General features: G+C 38.7%; 1 protein-coding gene across 1 annotated transcript in view; it reads left to right on the forward strand.

The window, feature by feature from the left end:
• Positions 1–12053: 12053 nt before the first annotated feature.
• foxp4 (forkhead box P4) overlaps positions 12054–27541 on the forward strand; it is a 251954-nt gene continuing 236466 nt past the window's right edge. Inside the window, exon 1 of the mRNA XM_055160172.1 lies at positions 12054–12631. The gene's annotated coding sequence lies outside the window, so the exon portion shown is untranslated. The remainder of the gene's footprint in view (positions 12632–27541) is intronic.

Consider the following 27541-nt stretch of genomic DNA (forward strand, 5'->3'; position numbering starts at 1 on the left):
CTAAATCAAGATTAAACCAGGACTAAATCAGAAGTGAACCAGGCCTTTCCTCTCATCACCTGTACCCAGTAACGTGAGCAGTAAAATCAGTCCCATACCTCTGCACCTGTAACTCTTCATGATTTTGGTGAACTCATTGTGTTTCCCAAGTTTTAATTTCAGTCTTATGTGAGTCTGGAGAGTGCTCTCGTTTCCAGTGCCCTTTTATAATCCCAAAATCAGGGCATGAAAATCAGAATACAAATCTGAATTTCAATTTTCATGATGAGAATTTCCTCCTCATCACCATTTTCAGTTTTGGATGGCGTCTCATGGCCTAAGTGAGAGAAGCGCCGGAACACATTCAAGCATCAGGAAAGTGGTCCTTGAGGATAATACGTTTCTCTCTCTCTTCCCCCTCCTCTCTCTATCCCTCTCTTTCTTTACTCTCTTCTGTTTCTCGCTCTGTTACTCATTCTGCTCCTCTGTCTCTATCTTTACTCTCTTGTCTCTCTTTTTCCTTCTCTCTCTGTCTTTCTCTTTCTTTACCCACACTCTCTGTATCTGTCCTTCTTCACTCTCTTAGTCTCTCTCACTCTTTCTTCCTCTCTCTCTCTGTCTCTTTCTCTCTCCCCCTCTCTTTATCTGTCTTTCTTCACTCTCCTCTTGTCTCTCTCTCTCTTTATTTACTCTTTTCTCTTTCTCCTTCTATCTCTGTCTCTGTCTTCCCCCACTCTCTCTCGATCTGTCTTTCTTCACTCTACACTTCTCTCTCTCTCTCCCTCTCTTGCTCTCTGCCCCCCTGTCTCTCTCTCTATCTCTCTGTCTTCACTCTCTTCTTCTCTCTTTCTCCATCTCTCTCTCTTTTTCTCTCTGTGTCTCTCTTCTTTACTCCCCCCCCATCTCTCTCTCTGTTGTCACTCTCTCCTTCTCTCTTTCTCCATCTCTCTCTCTTTTTCTCTCTGTACTCTCTTTTCTCTGTGTGTCTCTCTTCTTTACCCCCTCTCTCTATCTCTTTCTTCACTCTCTCTTTCTTAACTCTCTTCTTCTCTTTCTCCCTGTCTCTCTCTATCTCCTCTATGTCTCTCTCTTCTACTCTGTCTCTCTTTCCCTCTCTTTATGAATAACAGTTTTAGTGACCAATTTGGAAGCTTCATCTCATTTTGTTGGACAACTAGGACTAAACCAGGACTAAATCAGAACTAAACCAGGACTAAACTAGGACTAAACCAGAACTAAAACCAGAATTAAACCAGGACTTAGACCAGGGTTTAGATCAGGACTAAACCAAAACTAAACTAGGACTAACGCAAGACTAAACCAGAGCTAAACCAGGACTAAACCAGAACTGAACCAGGACTGAATCAGAACTGACCCAGGACTAAACCAACACTAAACTAGGACTAAACCAGAGCTAAACCAAGATTAAACCAGAGCTAAACCAGGACTAAAACAGAACTGAACCACGACTAAACCAGGACTAAATCAGAACTAAACCAGGACTAAACCAAAACTAAACTAGGACTAACGCAAGACAAAACCACAGCTAACGGGACTAAACCAGGACTAAATCAGAACTGAACCAGGACTAAACTAGGACTAAACCAGGACTAAACCAGGACTATAACCAGGACTAAACCAGGACTAAACCAAAACTAACCTAGGACTAAACCAGAGCTAAACCAAGATTAAACCAGGACTAAACCAGGACTGAACCAGGACTCATGTTTATGGTCGTGAGCTTGGTCGGCCTGGCCTGGTGCATTGTGGGAGATTTGGCTGAGGTGTTTGTAAACATCAACAGTAGTGCGCCGACTTTTATGACAGATTTTATTTTACGACATTAGTCCCAGATGGGCTCTAAAGCTCACAGTTTTTAATGTGTCTACCACTCTCCTGCTCCAGAGCCTATGCACATTCAAACATGATTATTTTAGGCTCGTTTAAAAATGTAATGACCTAAAGAGCTTATCGGTTAAAGAGGAAGTGAAGTGGTTGAAAAAGCACAAAGATCTAAATCGATGACGCAACGAGTCAAAGTATTTCCTGTTTTACATATGTTTTTGTGGTATACTTTTTAAAATTATTTATTATTATTATTTATTTATATTATATTATTATTATTTTATTTTATTTTTTTTAGTTTAAGCGTTACAATTTCATGTACATTTTCCCATAAACTTAAAAAAAAAATTTGGAATGCCAGCTTCGGAAACTTTATAAATAACCAAAAACATACTTGTAATAACTTTATATAAACGTGCTTTTTGGGCTTAAAACAACCGCCTCAAGGATATTATGTGATGAATTGTTGGTATTTGAATTTTTTGAAAAGTCTATGGGAAAAATGAATGGGAAAATTAACTTTTAGAATCAGAGCGAAGAACAGAAATGCTACGACTGAGTGCCATTCATCTGTGACATTGTCCAAAATAATGTCCTGAAATTGGTACAAAAGAAATAAAAAAAAAAAAAAAAGAAATAAAAATTATTAGTCATATTTTTTCATTTTTTTTAAAAATCTGAAAATCACAGCAGATCTAAAATATTTCTGACAAATGTGAAAAATTTAATCGGCAAAAACATATCCTTCCCTTACATTTAATAAGACGAGGGGGGGGGGGGTTAAATTTTCAGAGTAAAATATTTCAGAGTGTTATTCTAACTATTTGAAAGTTAAATGGGGATTTGAGTTGGGGTTATTTGCCAAAGTTGATACGGTTGGAGTGAATTCAACTTCCCTTAGTGTTAATTTAGCACCTCCCATCCACCACTTCAAACTCCCACAAGAGAAAAGCAGTTGGAAATAGTTTTGTACATAATTTAATCTTTTACAATGTTTTAAGGAAGGCTGGGTATCATTAAGAGGTTACCGATACGATACATACCTCGATACACAGGCCACGATATGATACATAACTTGATTTATAGGCCATGATACGATACATATCTCAATACACAGACCACGATACGATACATACCTCGACACATAGGCCACAATACAATGCATACCTTAATACAGTGCACTTTCGATTCAATACGATATATTTCAAATTGATTCAATCTGATTCAAAAGGCTAAATCATGTCTGTGAGACTAAAAGTCTTGGTTAAACCACATCTTGTGCAAAGTGAATATGAAACACAAACATTTTACTCATCAAAACAGTGAAAATGTCAAATGTGTCACATAAACGAGTTTCCTTCCTCTGAATAAGCAACAAAACTGTAGAGCTGCAACAAAATAATTTAGTAAAATATACCAAAAAATACTCTTGGTGATATATCGATACGGCAGCCCATGATACTGATACTGTATCATCACATTAAACTATACTACTACTATTACAAGATATTATGATATTTTTGCACCCCCCTAGTGTTAAATTGCAAACACCAAAATATTAAATTAACTAAAATAAAGAGTAAAAAAAAAAGAAAAAAAAGTTGATTCTGAAGTGAAAATAAAGGAGTTTTTTGTTTAAATGAGACGGTGTAATCGTTTATTCATCCAGGACTGGCCCACGGTAGAAAAGCTCACATGGACATTCCCTTCCAGAAACATTATTAAACACAATTCTTGAAAGAAGAGAGCTACTGAAAGATGTTTCTACAAGCCACATAACTGCAAACTATTGATTTACATGTGCGCGTTCTTTGCCAGTGTGCTGTTGTATTAATCAAGCCTCTGTCCTCGTGGTCAGAGCGGGCCTGTGGAGAGGAGAGCCATATTTTGTGTATGATTCAGAGCGAGGGCCAACGCGTGGAGGGGGCCGCCGGTGTAGCTCTCCTGTTTAATTTAATGACCTGTCCATTCTCATAATTACACCTCTGATTAACACAAGGACCCGAACAGGACCAGGGCGGGTCTAGGGCGTAGGACGGAGGAGACGAGGAGCTAGGAGGTACGCTGTGTCCTTGTTTGGCCCCGAGGGTGAGGTAAGCGTGTCAATGTCAATTCTGCTGTGGTCAATGTTGATTTGAAGTGAAGTTTCGACACAAAAAGTACACAGACATGATAGTGCTCCCAGTTAGCGTCAACCCTTTGATTTCTGGTCAGATTTATTCCTAACTGCATCATTTATTTTATGTTTTTAGGTCAGATCCGTTGTCCAAACTAGACATACCTAGACGCATACCTAACCGGTGACTTTTGTTTGATTTAAGCCAGATGCCCCGCCCAAACTAGACACACATTACATATCCTGTGGCTATAATAGGCCGTAACAATTGAAGTGTCTTGCTCGGTGGCATTAAGTGGGATTCAAACCTGCTTCCAGATTGCGTAATTTCTTGTCCAACCCAAAAGGTCGTAGGGTTGATTCCGGCTCAGATCAGTGCGTACTGTTACTGTGTCCTTAGGCAAGACACTTCACTCACTGTATGAATGTGGTGTGTGTGCCAGTTTGTCCCACGGCAGCTGCGGCTACAATCACTGAGTTATTATTATTACTAAGAAATGCTTGATTGTGTTACAAAAGTTAAGTACAGCTAAAAAATGCTCAGGTTAAAGTAAAAGTATCACATGAAAAAGCAAAAGTGTTAAGTACCTGTTTAAAAATGTACCTAAAGAGTAAAAAATAAAAGTATTTTGTCCAGATTTTGAGACCTAATAAATAGGGATGTAACAATAACCGAAATATCGTGACATCATATCGTCAGAAGTCTCACAATAATATCGTGGGCTCTCACAATATATCAAATTACAAGTTTCTTTGCTTAAATGCATGGTTTTACAGTAGCAGCAGCTTATAACCATTGGGAACTACATCTCCCATGATTCATTTCAGTGCAGACAACATGAAGAAACATGTTTTTTACTTGAAGTCCTGGGATTATGATGGAAATAATTTACACCAAAATCTTGTCAAGGTATTTTAAAAGCAAAAAAGTGTCCAATCTACAGTTGTATCAGCCTGTTCAAAATATCACAATAAATATCATACAGTGAGATGCATTGTGATAACATCGTACCAAGAGATTTGGACATCATTACATCTCTAGTAATAAAGCTTCAAATGTGGTGATTTGCTGAATTTTGTAGAAAAAAAAAAAAAAAAGTATAGATTTTTTCCCTACTTGTTTTTATTGTTTTTTATTGTTCTTTGCTCAAACTATAAACGTGTTCAAAATAAACGATAAACAGGCCTCACGTGATCTTAAAAATACTTTTACTTTTCAGTAGGGATGTAACAATAACCGATATATACCAAAATATCGTGATATCATATCGTCAAAAGTCTCTCCGTAATATCGTGGACCATCACAATATATCAAATTACATGTTTGGTGTAGCAGTCGCTAAAAAAACTACATAGACCATGATCCTTTGCTCCGTTTCAAAGCAAACTACATATATTGCAATAAATTACGTACTCGCGACCCAAGTCAATAGACATTATTAGTAAATCACAAAATAAAGGTGGATTTGAGCATTACTGAACATTAATGAGAATATTTTATTGTTGACTGAGTGATCGTGTCTCTGAACAATTAGTATTACTCAAGTTTGAAACTATGAAAAACACTGAAGCTGCAAAAAAAGGATCCATATTTCGCCTATTTGGACATTAAATGTAGCCCATTTCTTTTTCTTTTCAACATTCAATTGAACCAGCAATATTGGAACAAAATAGTCAATAAAATAATTACAAAAAGATTAGAAATTATACAAAGTATGTCTTAACATTTCAGTATTTCTAATGAGATAGTTGGGCCTGTCTGCGTTTTTGTAGTGCGTTTCAGTCTGGGTGCAGGAGGAGAACAAACACGAATATCAGAAGCAGCATTCAGTCTGTTTCTGTGCTTTGTCTTCATTTTTGTCAGCACAGATAATCCCAAATCACACAATATATGTAGTAGTGGAAACCGTCTGACCTCACAGCATTAGGATTCACTCGACAGTAGGCAGGAATTTTTTTTATTTAACTAGTCACTGCTATTTGGTCATGATGTATGTAATGCACCAAATCCCGTAGGAAGAAGGACAATAATGTCTTTCCACTTGATCAAATTCACCAAACATTCTCTCCAAATATTCTCTTTGTTCTCTTTGTTTAAATCCTCAATCTCGGGAATCATTGCCAACACAGAAAGTATGGCTTCATCTACATCAGAAGTTTCCAACCTGCAGCTCGGGAGCTACCAGTAGCTCTCCACCTCTTTCCAAGTAGCTCGCCAAGGGATTTCTGTATCATAAGTATTGTGCTGAAGAACTCAAATTTGATTCAATTAAATGCTTAAATGTGATGAGTATCTTTACTAATAAATGGATAATAGTTGTGTAAATGCTTCATAGTCATCAAATTGTATTCCATCTAATACTATATTTACTCAGTTTCTTGTGACCATTGAAATGAGTAGCTCTCTGGCAGTTTTGTATTGAAAAGGTAGCTCACCAGAGGAAAAAGGTTGGAGACTCATCTTGACCATTTTGACTGCTTGTGCTGTACGACAGAAGGGACCCAAACAGGCGCTTGAGTTTGACGTCATGGCTTCACAACTCTTCGCTGATTGGCGGGTGCGTGGTCTACAAATTCTGGGGTGTTTGCAAACCGTCTAGTGTATTCTGATTCCTGACCTAGTCGCTGGAGAGAAATGAAATCGAACAGAAGCACTAGGTGGCATAAACATAGAAACACTGGCCCTACTGAAGACTGGATATTCTGACCAAATGCTAATCCAGAATGACGATAAGGTCACAGATCCATGTGTACAACTATGGCTATGTTCAGACTGCAGCCTGAAGTGACCCAAATCCGATTTTTTGGCCCCTATGTGACCTGTATCTGATCTTTTAATGACAGTCTGAACGACACAGATCTGATTTTTTCAAATGTGACCCAGGCCACTTGGCTATGTGCTGCTAAAACCGATACATATCTGATCTTTTGACATGTGACTTCAGTCTGAACGGCCAAAGTGCATTCATCCGACCTACACGTTATCAACAAGCCACAAACGTCACTATTCTGCGCTGAAGTAGGCGAAAATTGTTAATGAACTCTGTGTCACTGAAGCAAAGCACATCACCACTCACCACTCTTGGCTCCGTCTCCACATCCACACGTTCCTTTCAACGGACGTTGCTGCCGCTGTCCCACAAAACACCACGGCCAAAAACCTCGTCCTTCTCAATCTCCTCCTTAAAACAAGTAAGTTGTTCATGTTCTGGCTCCGGTACAAGAGGAACTTTAAAATCTCCAGGTGCTCAATGCTCGCCTCCATGTTTGGACAACTTCCATAAACACAGAGCACGCTCGCTCGCCGTTTAACGTTCACACTGGAGATCACATACAAGTCACATTTAATTGGAAATCTGAACGACCTCGCAAAAACATCGGATTTCACAAAAAAATACGAATTGAGCGTTAAACCCTGCAGTCTGAACGTAGCCTATGTGTCAGATCTACATGCAAATAGTGACAAGGCGACCCCAAATAAAGCTCCCTAAAACCTACCCAAGAGTCGCGGCCCAGTCTTTGGGAAACAATTCTGCGTGTATTTTTAACATCATTAAAACTGCTTCTTTTATCCATGAGCCAACTGTCTTTTCACATATTACTTTTTGATTAACAACAAAACCCAATGCACGGTGCCCAAAACTACTTTTAAAATCTCCGTGTACCCTTAAGGACATCATTTGTATGCAAAAAAAAAAAAAACTTCTGGCAACACCTCCAGCGCCCCACCAAACTTTTTACTACTATTGATTGCATTCATTTCTATATCCCGGTCTAATATATTGTCTTATGATTTAGTGCCGTCCTGGCCTATTGTCTCAAACTGTCATCTTTTCGCAATACTAAAAGCTCAGCGCGTGAAGGGTCATTTGAGGCGTATATTTTTTAACAACCAAAGCAAAAAACCTCTTGTGAGTTATTGCTTTTCATTTTCCTGTTTTTACTGATCTACGGTAATTCCTAAATCTGGTCGCGGACGCTATAATCCCGGCCCTGATTATGACGCCAATTAGTAAATGAGTTTCGCGCGAGGAGGGAGGGAGAAACCGCGGTGATAACTTTGCAAAAAATACTTGTACGGAATCCAAAAATCATAAGGAAGCCGGCGTCTATTTGCAAAACGCACTTAAATTTTTACAATGTCTCTTAGTTGTGCTCTTCTGTTTGAAATAAATCACAGAGACGCGGGATCGATGCAGGGGAGAGATAAAAGTTTCAAAGCAAAAAATAGTGGCACTTATCGACGTCGTACGAGAGCGGATAACATCACGAGCGAAAATACGATCCGTCATTACGGGCCGGTCAGGAGAAGTTAATTTACGGCCCTCGAGACGAAAATGAAATGGTATCAAAAAAGAATACGTGGTAATTGAAGTGTTTTTAAAGGCGCATTGTGTAACTTTTCTGGTGGAAGGGCTTGTCAGCCGCTTGTTTCTATGGATATGTCATTGGAATGTTCCACAGTGTGACATTAAACAGCTTTTTGTCTTAAGTTTATTCAATTACAAGTGGTTTTATAGCTCAAAAATAAAGGCGATCTGACTGTGAGCGGGGTCACCTCTCCACAGATCTGACTCGTAACTTGGTCTGGTTTGGTCTCCATGAAGATAGAAAGGTGTAATGCCATACTGTGGAACATTCCAGACAAAGAAAAACATTTGACACACACAATACACACTTTATTTTATCTTCATTTACACGTTTAACACACAAACCTTGCATTCAGTATTGAGGCTGGTCCTTCTCTCAAACCAAAAAACACTCTGTTCCACCTTGTGATGTCATGTAGTAATACAGAATGTGCTCCACTGTGTTTACATGAGAACACTTGCAGGAAAAATGACAAAATATTTTATCGGTAGTGCCTTTCGTTTAGACGGTGGCGGCGTTTTTTGGGGCTTAAAAATGCAAAAATCTGACACCACCGTCCAGAGTGGAAGAGTTGAATACACTCTGCCGTAACGTTTCCATCTACACTGCCCAAGATGCAAAACTTTGGTCAGATGTGCTCACGTCGCATACACCTTTACGTCACGTACATACAGTACACAGAAACAAACACTTCGGATGGCATGCATACCCAATCCAATTCCACACACTTTTGCGTCACCGTATGCACGCAGATTTCCTCCCGAAAACGCTCGTCTAAACGTGGAATAAAAAGTGAAGACGCGACGCCACTTTTGTGTCTTCTGTTCAGACCGTCATCGTATAAACGTAGACTTAAACTCCATAAACCTTCACTAGAATCATTTGAATAATTTCAGCCCTGGAATTGAAAAAAAAATAAAAAATTAAAATCTCTTAAGGAGCTGTTTACATGAAAACTACCACTTCATGACATCACAAGGTGGAACAGAGCATTTTGAGCTTAAATAATAAAGGGTTTCTCAAACTTGTATGAATGTGAAAATCGTCAAAACACAATCCATCTTTACAGGTGAAGTTAAATCACGGCCCTCAAGACTAAAATGAAATCTTATCAAAAATGAACTGAAGTTTCACCTATAAAACTGCACATCTGGATACACACTTTAAAGCTGCACTGTGTAACTTTTCAGAGTTGGCTAGATGGTCCACCACCTACCTGCTTGACTCCATATTGTTTTTACCTGAAATGTTCTACAGTACGGCATTTCATTGAACTATCTCCATGGAGACAATTAAGAAGGCCTTAATAATAATGCGCATTTTGCTGTAGTTTTGAGAAATAAAAAACACTAATTGAAGAAATACAAGACATACAGTATTTGTTAATGCCGTACTGTGGAACATCTCAGGAACCCTGCACCGGAAAAGTTACACAGTGCGCCTTTAACCGTAGCACTAATGATTATACTAAAGATGTATCTGCGCATTTTTCAAGCGTTTTAAACAATTTTGGAGAATTCTAATTTTCTTTTTTCTTTTTCTGGTTCATGTAAAATAATGTAAGCTGTATTTATTTTAAAAAAGATGTTATTTGAAAGGAGACAGTGAAATTGAATAAAACACATAATTAAACGTGAGTAAAAAAGACAGAATTATGATGTTAGAGAAGCAAAAAAAAAAAAGATTCAGAGGACAAAACAGACTAGAATTTACAAACATGAGACAAAATAAAAAAGAGTAAAGATAATTCCGTCTTAATTTTTATGCATACAAAACATAATTACCAGTAGAGGGCGCAAATCATTTTAAATAAGGCTCGAAACAATAGCTGCTCTCTCTAAGCAAGACGATTTAACAAGAAAATTAGAAATGAGGATGAGAGGGTATTTTAATTTTGACATACAGGGGTGCAGAACCAGAACCAGGTAATGACATCACAAGGTGGAACAGTGCAAAGCATTTTTAATCAGGCTCAAAACAATAGCTGCTCTCTCAAAGCAAGACGATTAAACAAGCAGTTTAGAAATGATCAGGATGAAAGTGTATTTTAAAACGTAAAAGGGTGAATCAGAACCACCTAATGACATCACAAGGTGGAACACTGCAAAGCATTTTAAATCAGGCTCAAAACAATAGCTGTTCTCTCTAAGCAAGACAATTTAACAAGAAAGTTAGAAATGAGGATGAGAGGGTGTTTTAATTTTTACATACAGGGGCGCGTCAGAACCACTTAATGACATCACAAGGTGGAACAGTGCGTTTTGAGGAATGTGAATTTAGTGCTTTCAATATTATTTATAACATTTTAATTTTAACTTTGAGTCTCAAAATGCATTTAATGTTCGCTTTAATTAAATAAAAGGTGTAAATGCGTAAATTTTACGTATCAGCGTCAAATTTGGTTGTTTTTGAGTATCTGCGTAAAAAGTATTGACGTTTAACACAGTCTAAACTACAAAAATATGTATATTTTCGAAAAGCTTGTAACATTGTCTTTCCCCACGCCATACTCGTGCTCAGTGTGTTGTTGTAAATTCTTGAGTCGTTACAGTTACTTCCGTATTGTTTTCTTTCTTGCCTGTTTTGATGCGTAAGTTGCGTGGCTCTCCCCCTCGCGCTCCTTTAACTCTGCTGGAGCCAAACATCTGTTCCTCCCCGCTCCACAAAGGCACCACTGAGCTGCGATGCAAAGAGAGGTCAAGAGATCAGTGCCTTCCCTCCACACGCGCGCTTTACGCACGCACACGGACGCACACTCACCGCGTCTAACCGCTCCTGCCGCTTCTGCCGCACGCGCCTCCTGTTTGTTCCTTCCGCGCGCTTTTCCTTCGCGGCGCTGTAAATAAACTGTTCAAAATACTCAGACTGTTCTAGTCCTGGTTCAGTTCTGATCCAGACCTGGTTCAGGCATCGTGTGGCTCTGGTTTATTCTTGGTTAGAGCGTGTTTTTTACACCTGACTTATGTTAGTCTTAAAGTTAAGTCTGGTTTAAAACCCGTTTTTGTATTTCTTTAATCCTCCTTTAGTCCAGCAATTGTGTAGTTTTGTCTACTTGAGGCACGCAAATTTACCTTGTTTTAGTCCTGGTTTAGTCCTGGTTTAGTCCTGGCTTAGTCCTGGCTTACTCTTGGTTTAGTCTTGGTTCAGTCCTGATTTAGTCCTGTTTTAGTCCTGGTTTGGTCCTGGTTTAGTCCTGCTTCAGTCCTGGTTTAGTCCTGATTTAGTCCATGTTTATTTATTCCTGGTTAAATTGATCTTTATCCCACATTTATTGCAAGTTTCTTCTTGAGCTTTGGTGTTTATCATGATCTTCTTTACTTTTGGGTTTAGTTTTTTGTTAAATCTCGCTTTAGTCTTGCCTTTGTGCTGCTTTAGTCCTGGTTTAGTCCTGCCTTAGTCCTGCTTTAGCCCTGGTTTAGTCCCTGTTTAGTCCCGGTTAGATTTATCTTTATCCCACATTTATTGCCAGTTCCTTCTTGAGCTTCACTGTTTATCATGATCTCGTTGTCTTTTTTAGTTTGTGTTAAATCTGGTTTTACTCCCGCTTTAGTATCACCCTCTTCTTTTGATTTCATTTTCAATCCGTTCTAAACTCCGCACATTCTTTCCATCACAGAAACAAAAGTGCTGTGGCGGGCTTTGTGACCTCTGATGCTTATATGGGCATGGACGCGCACCTGCTTTTAGAGGCATTACGGTAAGCGGCCGATAGAGCGCACGCAGCCAGCGAACTGTCCCCGTGTTCTTCTATTACCACAACACACACTTCAGACTGGCACACAAACGCACACACGCTCGCTTCACTCCGCGGCAGACGGGATGCCAAAAAGTGCGGCAGAGAAGAGGAGCGGCAGCAACTGAAAGAAGAAAAGAAAAAACAACAGGAGGCGAAAGAAAGGGGAGAAAAGGAAGCGAGACGTAAACAGGACACACGCGTTTTTTTCCGCTTAAGTTACGCGCGGTGCAACAAGAGAGAGTTCGCGGCGGCAGCATTGTTAAGACTTCACTCCGGTGAGAGGGGCCACACTGCGATCGAGGAAGGAGGACACAAAAGGAAACGGACTATCCGGAGAAAGTCTCGTCCCGGTTTCCTACGCCACGCTCCGACGCTTTTTTTTCTACCACCGATTTGAATTTTGAATCTTTGAAAAACTCATAAACCGAGAGACAGATAGCCGAGGAAGGAAAAGAAGAAAGGAAGCGAGCGAGGAAGGAAGAGAGAGTGAGTAGACGCCGGGTTTTGAGGAGCGAGAGAAGGCTGCCCGTCCACATGGTCCAACCGCTGGCGTGAAAGTTGACTTCTTCGCGAAACAAGAACAGGTTGATAGTTGTCTCCTACGTTTCATTCCTACTTCCTAAAAACTCCTTTCCTTCACTTTATCCCTTCTTTAATTCTCTTCACAACTTTTCCTCGTGTCCCATTCACTCCGCTGTTGTCTTCGCGGAGAGGGGTGACGCGATTTCTACTATTTTTGGGGCACTTTTACGCACGATTTCATTGAATTACCTCGGCCGAAACGCGTTATTGAGTGCATAAAACGAGCGCACATGGCGAGCCCAACTTTCCTTTCCTCTTTCACATGCTCCCGTAGGCTGCTGCACACCACAAGTTGTTGCGAAAATCATTTGAGAGTTTGTTTGCTGCTTGAAAAGTTTGTTGCACGTAGAGGGGCCTTTTGTTTTTGTTCGTAAACACAACGCCGAAACCAAAACCACGGAGAGCGAAAAGCGGATGCCATTTGCGTATGGGAGAGCGGAGTGCTGCTTCGGACTCGGCTCGTTAATAAGCCTCGTTAAGGGATTCGATAATAAACGCCGTCTTGTGTTATACGTGGTGATAATTTTACGCATCCGACCGCGCGTCCGTGCTTTGTCATCGCTTCAAAACCCTCACCACTGTATTAAAAAACTGCATTATTGGGATAAAACTGCGGATTTGGATCGGTTTTATAATCACAAGTGAACCCACGCACTTCAAAAAGGCGCCTGGACGTAATATAAAAGCTTTTGTGCGAAGAGGAAAAAAACTTGAAGAGAGGGACAATGCTTTCTTTTGACTTTTGGCTTTGCGAAGAGACGCGCTCACTCGTTTCGAATTTGGACTTTTTGCACTTTTAACTTTTAATTCTCGCCTCTCAAATGGTCAAATCGCGTGCGTAATTACTCTACACCTCACTCGTAACTCCAAATATCGACGTCTTTAAAAACAGACTTCAGTCTTTAATGCAAAAGTACTTCTAAAATCATTTCTTTTCTCGTTTTTCATCTTTGCCCTGCGTCTTTACGATCCAGCTCGCGGTTTATATTTAGAAATGACTATTGAAAAGTAGAAATTAAGTTGGTGAAGTGTGTGCCCACCGCTTTGTGCACGGAGCCTGCTTTCCCTTCTGTTTGGAGCGACCGCGTAAAAGTGAAGGCCTCCACCGCAAGCGTACATATTCTCCTGCTAGGCAACATGGCAAACTATTCCAAACACCGCGTTAATATTTTTGCAGAGACCGGCCTTCGCTCGAGTCTCAAATCGGACGCGTCCAAAGCGAAACGGCGTGCGTAACTTTCCCATCTTTACGTCAATTTAAAGACAATTATATAGTTCGTGAAAGGGGGGATTACATTGACACGTGTCGCTTAGATCACTGTCAAATTCACTCCCATTACACGACAATGAAAAGGATATTTACGACGTTGATTGATGCGTCCGGGGAACCGCTAGACATTTTATTTACTCACCCCCCCACCACCGCCACCACCACCCCCCACCCCTCTCCCCGTATCGTTATCTGACACTGGCTCGTTCCCATCCCTGCTCCCCCCCCCCCCCCCAGTCCCGTACACATATAATATAATAATAGTCCGTACGTATACCATCGGCATCCGGGCGCACTTTTTAATTGCGCGCTAATGGAAGGCTCCGGAGGGGGTTGGAAAGGGCGCAGCATCTCCTCCTCTGCTCCGTGACCTCGCTGCGCTCGCGGTGTCAGCCAAAGGGAGCAGGTACACTTTTAGGCACGCGAGGAATTTATAGGGAAGCGGTAAAAAACGGAGCTTTATTTCGCAATTAAAATAAAGTCTGTAAAAAAAAAAAATACGACACGAAAAGCGGCACCAAGTTGGAGTCAGTGGTGGAGATGTCTAATTAATTGACCACTCCACTGCAGCTTCGTAATTACGCACTTTTACGCACGACTTGATGCGTTGAAAAGAGTAAATATAAAGAGATATTTAACTTATAATCAACATAACTAAGTCTTATCACGCTTGGATACGTATTTACATCTATAATTTTTATGCATTTTTAATCCAAATATGTGAAAATGTGTAAACAAGCAAGCAAAAGTACATGGGCCTATCTATTTCAAACATGAATTTGCATTTTTACAGTTTTAATAATCACATTTTCAAGTTGCAAAAATACAACCTTTTGTCCTAACTTTACAATGACACAAATTATTATCTCATAATGTATAGAAATTGAAATCTTTCGCTCAAAATTAACATCTTAACAATTGTAAATCGAGTTCCAAAACGACACGTGCTTTGCATTTCACACCACACAACGGTCAAATTCCATTGTGAAAAGTGCACAAATTCAATTCTGACTTTTTCTATCACCCATACAAATAGCTACCAGATCCCGATAAGCTGCTGCCAAAACCCGGCAAGCAACGTTAGAAAATTCAAACTTCATATTCACAGTGTTTTAAAAATTTTCCCCTCTTTGCAACGCTCCTGCTCATCCCTGTCAAGCGTTTGAAACTAAATCTGGTAATTCCTTGGCTTGCATCGGGCCATTGTAGCGGCACCTTTTTCCCCTTTTCTCCACACCGCTCCTTCTCTCCTCTCCTCCTCCTGTGTGACTTTTCCTTTTACCTCTCCTTTCTTTCTATATTTCTCCTAATATTTTGATTTTCACCACGCACTGTTATCATATGTGAATTGCATGCGTTTGGACACCAATTTTGCCTGTGAAAAAAACTGCAGTATTGATTGTTTTAGCTCATCGAGTCAGTTTTGAAGAGCTCTTAACAGCATATGCGTGATCAAGTACTTCTACCATATACCCACTTGGGGAGTTTTTTTTCCCATTCGGCACCAGGCTAAATGGCTTGATAAAATTACCCCATGCATTCTCTCAATTCATTTAAGTCCTCTAGTTTTTTAACCACAAGACTGAGTGGGCTACTAAGTGATGTTGAAGTACTCCTATTACTACTACTACTACCGCTATACATGTAGGATGTGACCCCAGAAAAGATAGCCACTTGCGCGTTCACTTCGATTGCGGCGGTTTGTTAAAAAGCAGAGATGGTTACAAATTTTCAATGGCATGGCGAGTTGAGAAATTGTTCCGCAAATGCTTTTATTGGAGGTGGGAGAGGGGTGAGGTGGGTTTGAATGCAGCGTGCGTGCTGGCTAATTATCCGTAATAGTGAACGGAGTCTGTCGTCGCACTTAAATCAAATCGGTGAGCCAAATGATTTTAATATTCATTTATGTTGACGAGCTGCAGTTGACGTGAATTGACCAGAAAAATCGAAAATTTGCAAATTCTCGTTTGCTTTTCATTGCAGTTTGATGATGTACATTTTCTGTTTCGATCCTATTGCTTTGACTGGAAAATATTGACTTAAATATGTGGATTTTAACCTTTTTTAATTTGTCAACTGAAAATTACAAATACAAACTGAAAAAATGTCAAATGTAAAATGCGTACAGCTTGAATTTAAGCTCAAAATTGCTGGCATTGTGCATCTGAAATTTGTGGGGTTTTTTTTCTATTCAATATGTCTTACAACATTGCTTTAACCAAATATTTTAGATTCCTTGAGGTGACAATTGTAGGAATGTGTCCGTGCTGGAAAAGCTGATTCTTTTCATCTGACTTATTTTACTTATTTCAATAATACACTTGGTTAGATGCAGTACTGAAAGCTACTGCATGTACAATTTCTGTATGTTTTAAAAGGCCAATTAAAAACCTGTTTCCGAGCTATAATTGGCGGTAGGGATTCTAGCAGCGTGGATGCTTCGAGCGCGTCACTGCCATTTAAAGTCAATTGATCCTATTGCGGTCTTGAGAAGCTATAGCGGTTTTAATACACTACGATTAAATACTACCACTAGTTCTATTTTTGTAGTAATTGCTAAAATACTTAACAAAGTGTATAAAAACCACGCTTCCGAACTAGGACAAGAGCTCGGGTAGAGGAAGCGCTTGACCTAAATTGTACAAATCCTATAGCGGCTTTTGATGGTAATTGAAGGAACTTACTCGTATATAGATTCTGAAAAACGTATTGGACAATGGAGGTCTCTGGAGAGCAATTGATTCTAATGGCAAAGGGTGAAAGCTGCAGTATGTGTGATGGAATGTTGGATTGAAGGTAAGTATTTGGAGGAGAAAGGCTGTAGTAAAATATCGTGTACTTTTCAGATACGTTTATTCATTGATTATAGATTCGGTTTTGAAAAAGTGAATGAATTGGGACGAGTTCGGACATATTTTCGACGGCAATTTGAGACATGTTTCTTTGCTGGTGTTACGTAATATTGCAGTTCAAGCGGATGAAGCAATAATAATAGTTGGAGATTTTTGCTTACATGGCTTAAAAAGTACACACACACACACACACACACACAACAGTTGCTTGGTTTTGGTTAGTCCATTTCTGATTAAGACACATAGCAACATTGTAGACATAAGAAAATGTGGATCATAAATGTGATTGACAATTGAATATCTGAATAACAAATTGTTTATAAAAGAGAAAATTTTATAAGTTAAGTTAAAATGTGTTGTTTTGCATTTGGCTGGAAAAGTTTGTGTACATTATTATGTCAAAATGGCTATAAGCTACTGAATACCTGTTTTCTAAAATCTAAAAACAGAAAAAAACTTGTTACTGGATCCATAGACATTCACTGATCCTGTCTTCAAGTATCTATAAAATATCTGATTTAGGGTTGCAGAAAAAAAAAACAATATTTTCGATAACTTTTTAACATTTTGTATTGTGATAACGATATATTGCAGTATTTTAACATACTTTTTGGCTCAAGAATTTCAGTTAAACACCCCCAAAATCATGTGTCTTTATGTCCACTAGTCAAACAGTTTCAAAATCAAAACTTGACACTGACTAAACCATGACAAAATGAGGAAAATCATGTATAAAATATATCAAAAGTACACTTCTGTAAAATGGAAAACTTCACAATGTTGCGATATAAATTGTCTCGCGATACCAATTATCACATCAGCCGATATTTTTGCTATATTTTTTCGATATATATTCTTCCTCCTTAATCTGAATCAGGTTTCATAACATTACCCTCTAGTGGACTGCACCATATGAGAAAAAAAAGTGATAGTTTCAACTGTTTTGTATTGCGATAATGATATTACTGCAATATTTTAACATACTTTTTGGCTCAAGAATTTCAGTAAAACACCCCCAAAACTGTGTGTGTAGTCAAACTGTCTGAAAATCAAAACTGAACACTGATTAAACCATTGACAAAATGAGGAAAATTATGTATAAAATATATAAAAAGGACACTTCATGATGTCGTGATATGTATGTTTTCGCGATACCAATAGTTGCATCAGACAATATTGCGATATTTGTTTCGATATATTCATCATCCCTAATCTGAATCTGGTTTCATAACATTACTCTCTAGTGACTGGACAATATGAGAAAAAGATGCAATATTGTTTTATATTGTGATAACGATATATTGTAGTATTTTAATATACTCTTTGGCTCAACAAGTTCAGTTGAACACTGCAAAAAAATCTCATACCTTCATGTCCACTAGTCAGACTGTCTCAGAATCAAAACTTAACACTAAACCAAGACCACAGAGGAAAATCATTCATAAAATGTAAAAAAAAGTACACTTCTGTAAAATGGAAAACTTTGTGATGTTGCGATATGTATTTTCTCACGATATAGATAATCGCATCAGCCAATATAGCAATATTTTTTCGATATATTCTGCATCCCTAATCTGAATTTGGTTTTATAACATTACTCTCCAGTGGACTGTACAATATGAGAAAAAGAAGGGATATTTTTGATAACTCTTTTGTATTGTGATAATGATATATTCCAATATTTTAACATACTTTTTGGCTCAACAAGTTCAGCTGAACACCGCAAAAAAATCTCATACCTTCTTGTCCACTAGTCAGACTGTCTCAGAATCAAAACTTAACACTGACTAAACCAAGACCACAGAGGAAAATCATTCATAAAATGTAAAAAAGTAAACTTTGTGATGTTACGATATGTATTTTCTCGCGATAGTGATTATCACATCAGCCAATATGACGATAATTTTCTCGTATATCGTGCATCCCTAATCTAAATCTGGTTACATATATTACTCTCCAGTGGACAGCACAGTATGAGAAAAAGATGGGATATTTTGGTTAACTGTTTTGCATTACAATAACAATATTACTGCAGTATTTTAACATACTTTTTGGCTCAACAATTTCAGTTAAACACCCCCAAAAAATTGCATACCTTTATATCCACTAATCAAACTGTTTCAGAATCAAAACTTGACTAAACCAAGTCCAAATAAGGAAAATAACAGTACACCTCTGTAAAACTAGGACCTTTGTGTTGTTGCGATATGTATTTTCTCGCAATACCGACAATCCCATGAGTCATTATTGCAATATTTTTTTGATATATATTCTAATCTGAATCTGGCTCCATATCATATCATTATTCTCCAGTGCGTAACCCAAATACGTATAAGTACTACTACTATAGGCCTTGTGAATGTTAAAGACTGCAGCGTATGGTACATGTGGTTCTAATTGGACGTGTTATTCCGGAGAGCAGAGGCCTGTAGATCGCGTCTGTCTCTGTGTCCACATTTTTGGAAGATGAGGTGTATTTTTTATGATTCACGACAGAAAATACAGTGAAAGATGACACCAGAAATGGAGGAGAGTTTAAGCCGACCACCTGCGCCCCGGATCGGTGATAGTCATTAGGAATATGCGCCGAAGAGAAGGGCGGAGAGGAGCTGTTATTAGTAGTATATGTGAGAAAATGAGTGAAGTAGACTGTACACATGCAAAGAAGTACTTGTGGTGTGAAGGTATTGGTGTGGTGATGAAAATACTACTCAGATATTTTATATGTAGAGGACTGTTTGTGTTTTAGTAATGAAGAAGTACCATGCAGTATCCAGTACAATTGAAGTTCACTACAAGGAACAAGAAAATAAAACATGAAAATACAACAATATAAAGTAATTACTGCTGTAAACTGCTGTTGTACTTGGTTAGACTTGTTGATGGTATACAAGTTGGAGTACAGTTACTTCAAAATAATATTACTCATAAATTGTCTTATATAAGAGTTCATATGAGTTCTACGCATTACAAATATTACAAAAACAAGTCTTGTTATTGGGTGAAAATACTACTCAAATACTCTGGATGAAGTATGATTAGTTGTTAGTACTATAGACTGTGCTATGTTGTACTACTATAAACCCAGGCTATATACTCAACAGAATTATACACATTTATAAAAAAAAACAACACAAAAAATAGTAATGCTTATTTTATTATTTTTTAGTATATGGAGTATAGTTTTTAGTATAGATATGTTTGTAGTATAGTTAGGAGTATAGTTAGCTGTAGTTTGGGAGGAAGAGGCTGTAGTTTGGGAGGAGGTGGTTGTAGTTTGGAAGGAGGCGGCTGTAGTTTGGGACGAGGTGTAGTTTGGGAGGAGGCGGTTATAGTTTGAAGGAGGTGGCTGTAGTTTGGGAGGAGGCGGCTGTAGTTTGGGAGGAGGTGGCTGTAGTTTGGGAGGAGGTGGCTGTAGTTTGGAAGGAGGTGTAGTTTGGGGCAAGGTGGTTGTAGTTTGGGAGGAGGCGGTTATAGTTTGAAGGAGGCGGCTGTAGTTTGGGAGGAGGTGGCTGTAGTTTGGGAGGAGGCGGCTGTAGTTTGGGAGGAGGTGGCTGTAGTTTGGAAGGAGGTGACTGTAGTTTGGGACGAGGTGTAGTTTGGGGCAAGGTGGTTGTAGTTTGGGAGGAGGCGGTTATAGTTTGAAGGAGGTGACTGTAGTTTGGAGGAGGTGGCTGTAGTTTGGGAGGAGGAGGCTGTAGTTTGGGAGGAAGAGGCTGTAGTTTGGGAGGAGGAGGCTGTAGTTTGGGAGAAGGTGACTGTAGTTTGGGAGGCGGTGGCTGTAGTTTGGGAGGAGGCGACTGTAGTTTGGGAGGCGGTGGCTGTAGTTTGGGAGGAGGTGGCTGTAGTTTGGAAGGAGGTGGCTGTAGTTTGTTAATAGGTAACTATAGTTTGGAAGGAAGTAGTTGTACTTTGGGAGGAGGCAGCTGTAGTTTGCAAGTAGGTGACTGTAGTTCAAGACAAGGTGACTGTATGTGGAATGGAGGTGACTGTAGTTTGGAAGGAGGCAGTTGTAGTTTGGGGAGTGGTAGGTGTAGTTTGGGAGGAGGTGACTCTGTTTTGGGTGGAGGTGGCTGTAGTTTGGGACAAGGTGATTGTAGTTTGGGACCTGGTGGTTATAGTTTGAGAGGAGGCGGCTGTAGTTTTGGACGAGGTGCCTGTAGTTTGAAAGGCGGTGGCTGTTGTTTGGGACGAGGTGGCTGTAGTTTGGGATGCAGTGGTTGTAGTTTGGAAGGAGGCGGCTGTAGTTTGAAAGGAGGTGACTGTAGTTTGGGAAAAGGCGGCTATATTTTTGGAACAGGCAGCTGTAGTTTGGAAGGAGGCGGTTGTAGTTTGGGAAGAGATCCGCGTGAAGAGCCCATTAGGAGGTGATAGATGTGGGGAGGAGTGACCAACCAGCCCCGGGGCGGAAAGCAAGGTTTCCTCTGCTCCTCTGGGCCGGAGGGAAGGACAGTCAACGCACACACACACACACACACACACACACACACATACACACATACACACACATACATACACACACACACACACACACACACACACACACACACACATACAGCAACAGTTCAACAGTCTATCCACAATGGGAACAAGTACTAGTATATAGCAATGTGAAAAAGCCAGAAAAATTTGGCAAAATATCAAATTCTAATATCTAACTCTGATTTCTTTGACAAGATCTGTGATTGCGATAACATTTGTGATTTAGGTTTTAATCATAAGATTCTGTTCTAATTTGAAACTTGTCCGGAAGAGTTGACAAAAAGACTGAAATACGAACTGACAAAGTAATACAAGAATCACATTTCAGAGCATGTTTGTACAGACCTAATGACAGAATTTGCAGTTTTTTACGCAGAATAAGACAGGGGATTTTGGTGTTTGTCGAGGAAATTATGGCACTTCAAAAATTGCAGTTTTGTGATTTTGATTTGGTTGATTTGAGATTAATGTTAGAGCTTAAATCGCATGGATTAAAGAGCGAATATTAAGATACAAAAACGTCTTAGAGCTTGTAAACTTGTTGTGAGAAACAAACCCTCCGTTTCATTCTATAGTGCTCAAAAACACTCTATCCCACCTGCTGACGTCATAAGTGGGGCCCTCACCCTCGTCTTTCAGGACAAGAGAAGTATGTTTGTAGAGGTCAAAACCACAGGTACAATAAAATGCATATAAACACGGAATATTTTGCATATTCTCTGCAAAGGACATTCCGCTTTCTAAATATTTGCAGTCTTTTTCAGTCAGCTCGCAGTCAGTTTTTGATTGTGATTAATCGTGCAGCTCTAGTGTATGTGAAGGAATGCTTACAGTGTGTGATTAAAGTGCCCAGTTTAAGCTATGTAAACCTCTTGGAGCTTTTAACCAATATTATTCAAAACATAACTGGAGTTGTACTTTGTTTCCTTCGTGCATTTTTGAGTAATCCCAAATTCGGTCAAGGATTTCAGCTCAAAGAATTTTTGTAGAGGACTAAACTACAGGTACACGCTTCTACGCTTTCACTCTAAAGTGTTTTGTTCTTTGTAGAGGACGTATTGTCTAAATCGCTGCTGCCGTTGTTATTCGTACCGACTTAAATTGCGGTATCAGTTCATAAACAACGTGCAGTCCAGACTTTCGCTTTCTAAACATATATTGTAATGGCCTCGCACAGAAGCCTGCAGACGAGCTGAAGTGGTCCGTGGCGTGTTGTTGTCCCGGTTCAGACAGCTGTATTTGTGTTATGGATTTTCCTTCAGTAGCCCCCCCCCGTCCTCCTCTATTCTCTCTCCGTCTCCCTCCCTCTTTCCCTCCTCCTCCGACCTCTCTGTAAGCACTTCATCAAAAAACCCGCTGGTGTTTTCGAAAAAGACTGACAAGAGGACCTGCCTGTCAATCCTGCGCAGGCCGCGATCAAGAAACACGGGAATAAAGACCAAATACCCAAGAACAGTGGAGCAGAAGTTAGCCTGTGATGTGGGGTTTAAACAGTATTAAAGGGCGTACAGTAAGAGAGGAGGAGGAGGAGGAGGAGAGGAGCAAAATGTGTAGCCTTATGAAGGACGAATTGTGGAGAGGTGATAAGAAATACCTCAAAGTTCAAATGCTTTTAAGAATGTAAAAATGTAGTTATTGTATTTGTTCAATTACGGGTGGTTATGTGGCTCAAAAATACATAGAAAAATAGACATTCTGACTGTGGGAGGGATCGCCTCTCCATGGATCTGACCTGTAACTTGGTCTGTTTGGTCTCGATGAAGATAGAATGTGAATATTTCAAAGTGTGGCCAGTTAAAAAAAGCAATAGTCAATATTAAATCATACAGTCCTTGGTGGTGGTGGAATGTAACAAAGTAAAAGTAGTAAAGTACTGTATTTAAGTTTAAAAATTAGGTATCTTTACTTTACTTGAGTATATTTTTAGTGGATACGTGTCACTTTTAGTTCACTACATTTGAGCACTACATTTTTGAACAGGACTGAAAAGTAAAAGTACTTTTTCTGATAGTTTGAGACCTGCTGAAAAGGCCGAGGCCTCAAAATACAAAGAAAAACAGACATTCTGACTGTGAGCGGGGTCGCCTCTCCACAGATCTGACCTGTAACTTGGTCTGGTTTGGTCTTGATGAAGATAGAATGTAAATGTGAATACTGCAAAGTGTGGCCAGTTAAAAAAAGCATTAGAAATTACAAACAAAATTAGAAACTACAAAGTAAAAGTAGTAAAGTACTGTATTTAAGTAAAAAAAAAAAAAAAAAGGTATCTTTACTTGAGTACTTTTTTAGTAGATACTTTTAACTCTTACTTCTCTACATTTGAGCACTGCACTTTTGAACAGGGCTGAAAAGTAAATGTACTTTTGACTTTTACTTCACTACATTTGAGCACTACATTTGTGAACAGGGCTGAAAAGTATACGTACTTTACTTGAGTACATTTTTAGTGGATACTTTTACTTCACTACATTTGAACACTACATTTTTTAATAGGAATGAAAAGTAAACATACTTTACTTGAGTACATTTTTAGTGGATACTTTTGACTTTTACTTCACTACATGTGAGCACTACACTTTTGAACAGGAATGGAAAGTAAAAGTATTTCTTATGATAGTTTAAAACCTGCTGTCTGTCTGAGGGTTTATTTGTCTCTAAAAGTACATTTAAAACGGGTACTTTAATACTTTTACTTGAGTATTTCTTTGCTCCGGTATCTGTACTTTAGTTAAGTAACAAAATGGAGTACTTCTTCCACCACTGCGTCCTTGTGAAAATGTGTTTCTATTTTCTATTTTCTTTTTTATAGTAAAACAGACACTTTTCTCCGCCCACTGCTGCGATTGGTCAGTCTCCTTTATACCCTTGAGTGACAGGTGGGTTTAACCAATCACAGTGAAGTGTGCGCTCTCAGAAGAAACAGATAACTTCACTCCTACAAGCAAAATTAAGCTTAGTGTATCAGAGAAAGTTGTGAGATAAAATGTTGTCATATCGCCCAACTCAAATTATAGGCTTTGATTACCGTATGATTAACTGCCAAGGTGGTTAAAGTGCCTTGCCTAAAGACACAAAAACAGCACGCATTGCCGTTTGACTTGCCAACCCTCTTTGCGAAATATCTTGTTTTTAGTTTAAACAAATTACAACTTGAAAAGGTCTATTTACTATTTTGGGCCAAGTATTGCTCCCAGAATTTGCCAGTTTTACTCAAATGGAAAGGAAAACACATTCTTGATGAAACTTTCTTTTAATATTGTGTTTGGGACCAACAAACTGCTTACTGGAAAAAGGCTAGTTGCGTATCTTGTGTTAGATCATCAAGCTACAATCTGGCATGTATTTTCGGTTTATTCAATAGTGACAGATGAAATAAACATTGATTTAACATGTTCACAATGTTCGCATCGCAGTTTTAAGGTTCTATATTGACTTATGTGAACTTTAAGCCATGTTGGAATGTTGTTACCTCCTCAAAAACAGACCTGGAGTTGTGTTTTGTTTCATTCACACATGTTTGAGTAACCCTTTATAAGTAGTCTTGCTACATCTCCAACTCAAAATGCTTCATTCCACCTTGTGATGTCATGAAGTGGTAGTTTTCAAGTTTGCAGCTACCTTTTCGGTTTCATCTGCTTTTATTCATGGGTAAACAGATATAGATATGTAATTCAAACACATGTACACACACTTTTTTCATTTTTATGCAGACAAAACATAACTTCCAAAACTAACAAACAAAAACAAATCACTCAAGAAATACAAATGGCATCATACAAGATAATAATAGAATGATAATAGATATACTACAGCTATTATTAATAACAACAAAGATACAAATAATAATAATAATAATAATACTAATAATAATTCAATCGTCATAATAATACAAATATATATAAAAAAAAAGTAAAACTAAACAAAAAAAAGGAAGGTGGGGGGTTGGCTTAGAGCAGGGGTGGGCAAACTTTTGGACTCGTGGGCTACAAAGGGTTCTAAAATTTGATAAAAGAGCCAGACCAGGAGCAGATGGATGGAGTTTTTTGGTAATCCACCTCATAAGAGAAAAAAAAAATTACATGGGATATGTAGAAAATATATCCCATGTAATTTTTTCCATCCCATATATTTATTGAAGTTTGGCGGGCCGGATTAAAAAGATTAAAGGTCCGCATATGGACCCCGGGCCGTAAGTTTGCCCACCCCTGACTTTGACTGTTTCAAAAAAGTCAATAAATGGTTGCCACTTTCTAAAAACATGCGTTTATGTTACCTTTCTTGGAGTTTGCAGCTCAATATTTTACCTTTAGTTCCGTAGAGATCAACAATTCCAGAGCTGAAATGATCCAAATGATTCTAGTGAACGTGTATGAAGTTTAAAAACACGGTGGAGTACTTCTTCTTCTTAATACCACATGACATCACAAGTTAAACATGTATGAAAGAAGCAAAACACGACTCCAGGTTTGTTTGTGACGCAGAAACAGCTTTAAAACAAAGATCCAGAAAACAGCGAGAAAAATGGGACTTTTAAGCTAATTATTCAAATACACAAGGCGTAATCATGTATCTACTTGTAAAACTTGTAAAATCTCAAAATTTTTAGCTATTCAAATCGAGCAAAGTTTTCCTTACGGAGTCGGACCACGTTAATAACTCTTTAAATGCATCTTATTACGCTACCTAATCCGTAGCGCTATTGGGAAGTTGGCTAACACCGCCGCTAAAGTCTCGCGGCGGCTAGCTTACTACTTCTTTCATGGTATTAGTATTTGTGTTGGTATTAGTTCCGGGGGACATGACTTAAGCTATTAGCATGTGCGGCGCCTGTGGGATGATCCATGGACTGACACTGTGGGTGTTAAACAGTGTTCCTCAGAATCACAATAGACCGGGGCTGCCAAACTCTGATGGACTGACAGCTCTCAAACCACACAAGCACGTCTCTCGCTCCCTCCCCGCTCAACGCTCAACGCAACGCCGCCGCCGCGCTCACATTTACACTGGAAGAGGACTTTAATGGAGAGATATCAAGCTACGCGAACTGTTTTTTTTTTTTTATGGATCTTTTGGGACCTTTTCATAATAACTATACCATAATTATTGTTTATAAAGCTTTACCGAGCCTTAACTAGCTTTCCCTTTGCACAACTCGACTTTAAAGGAGAGATATAAAGCCACACTAAGGCTTTTTTAAAATTTATTTTGGAACTACCTAATGACTGTACCCTAAAGCTTTATTGTGTAACTTTTCTGGTGGAGGCTCCGTCAAATGCTTTTCTTTATCGAGTCAAGTTAAGACGACTTGAATTCAGAAAGTTTTATCGTGGAACAAGACTTTTTGTACTTAAAATATGAAAATGCATGTTGCTACACTTAAACTAAGAAAAAACAACGACTTTTTGCACTAAAAATAAGACACAAAATCGAATGTTACGTGACTTAAGAAAAACACATTTATTCCATTCTAGTTTTCCCTTTGTACAACTCAGATTTACCCTGAAATGCAACTTTAAAGGAGAGATATAAAGCCACACTAAGGCATTTTTTTTATTATTTTGTAACCACATAATGAGTGTACCCTAAAGGTTCATTGTGTAACTTTTCTGGTGGAGGCTCTGTCAAATCCTTTTCTTTATCAAGTCAAGTTAAGATGACTTGAATTAAGAAAGTTTTATTATGATTTGAGTAAATTTCACTTGACAAGTAAAATGATCTGCCAGTGGAACAAGACTTTTTGTACTTAAAATATGAAAATACATCTTGCTACACTTAAAATAAGAAAAACACCTTTTTGCACTTAAAATAAGAAACAAAATTGAATGTTGCACTTATTCCATTTGTAGGTCATGTTACTTGTCAAGTTGAATCTACTCAAATAAAGTAAAATGTTCTTAATTTAAGTAATTTTAACTTACTTAAATATTGCTTTTTCCAGCATGCTTTGTCTGAAATGTTTCACAGTATAGTAAACCAGACCAAGTTACAGGTCAGATCTGCGGAGAGGCGCTCCCACTCACAGTCAAAATGCTGTTTTTCTAGGTGTTTTTGAGCGATAAAACCACCTGTAATTGAATAAATGTAAAGTACACTGCAAAAATCAATATCTAGGTAAATTAACATGACTTAAATGGAAAACTGTTTACTTTATTTGAGTAGATTCAACTTGACAAGTGTATTTTAAGTGCAAATAGTTGTTTTTCTGATCTTGTTCCACTGATAGATCATTTTTTTGTCAAGTGAAATCTACTCAAATCATGATAAAACTTTCTTAATTCAAGTCATTTTAACTTGGCCTGATTTGAGTT

This window comes from Boleophthalmus pectinirostris, unplaced genomic scaffold (assembly GCF_026225935.1).
Source record: "Boleophthalmus pectinirostris isolate CB_2022bp ecotype Guang Dong unplaced genomic scaffold, ASM2622593v1 HiC_scaffold_3, whole genome shotgun sequence".
NCBI lineage: Eukaryota > Metazoa > Chordata > Actinopteri > Gobiiformes > Gobiidae > Boleophthalmus > Boleophthalmus pectinirostris.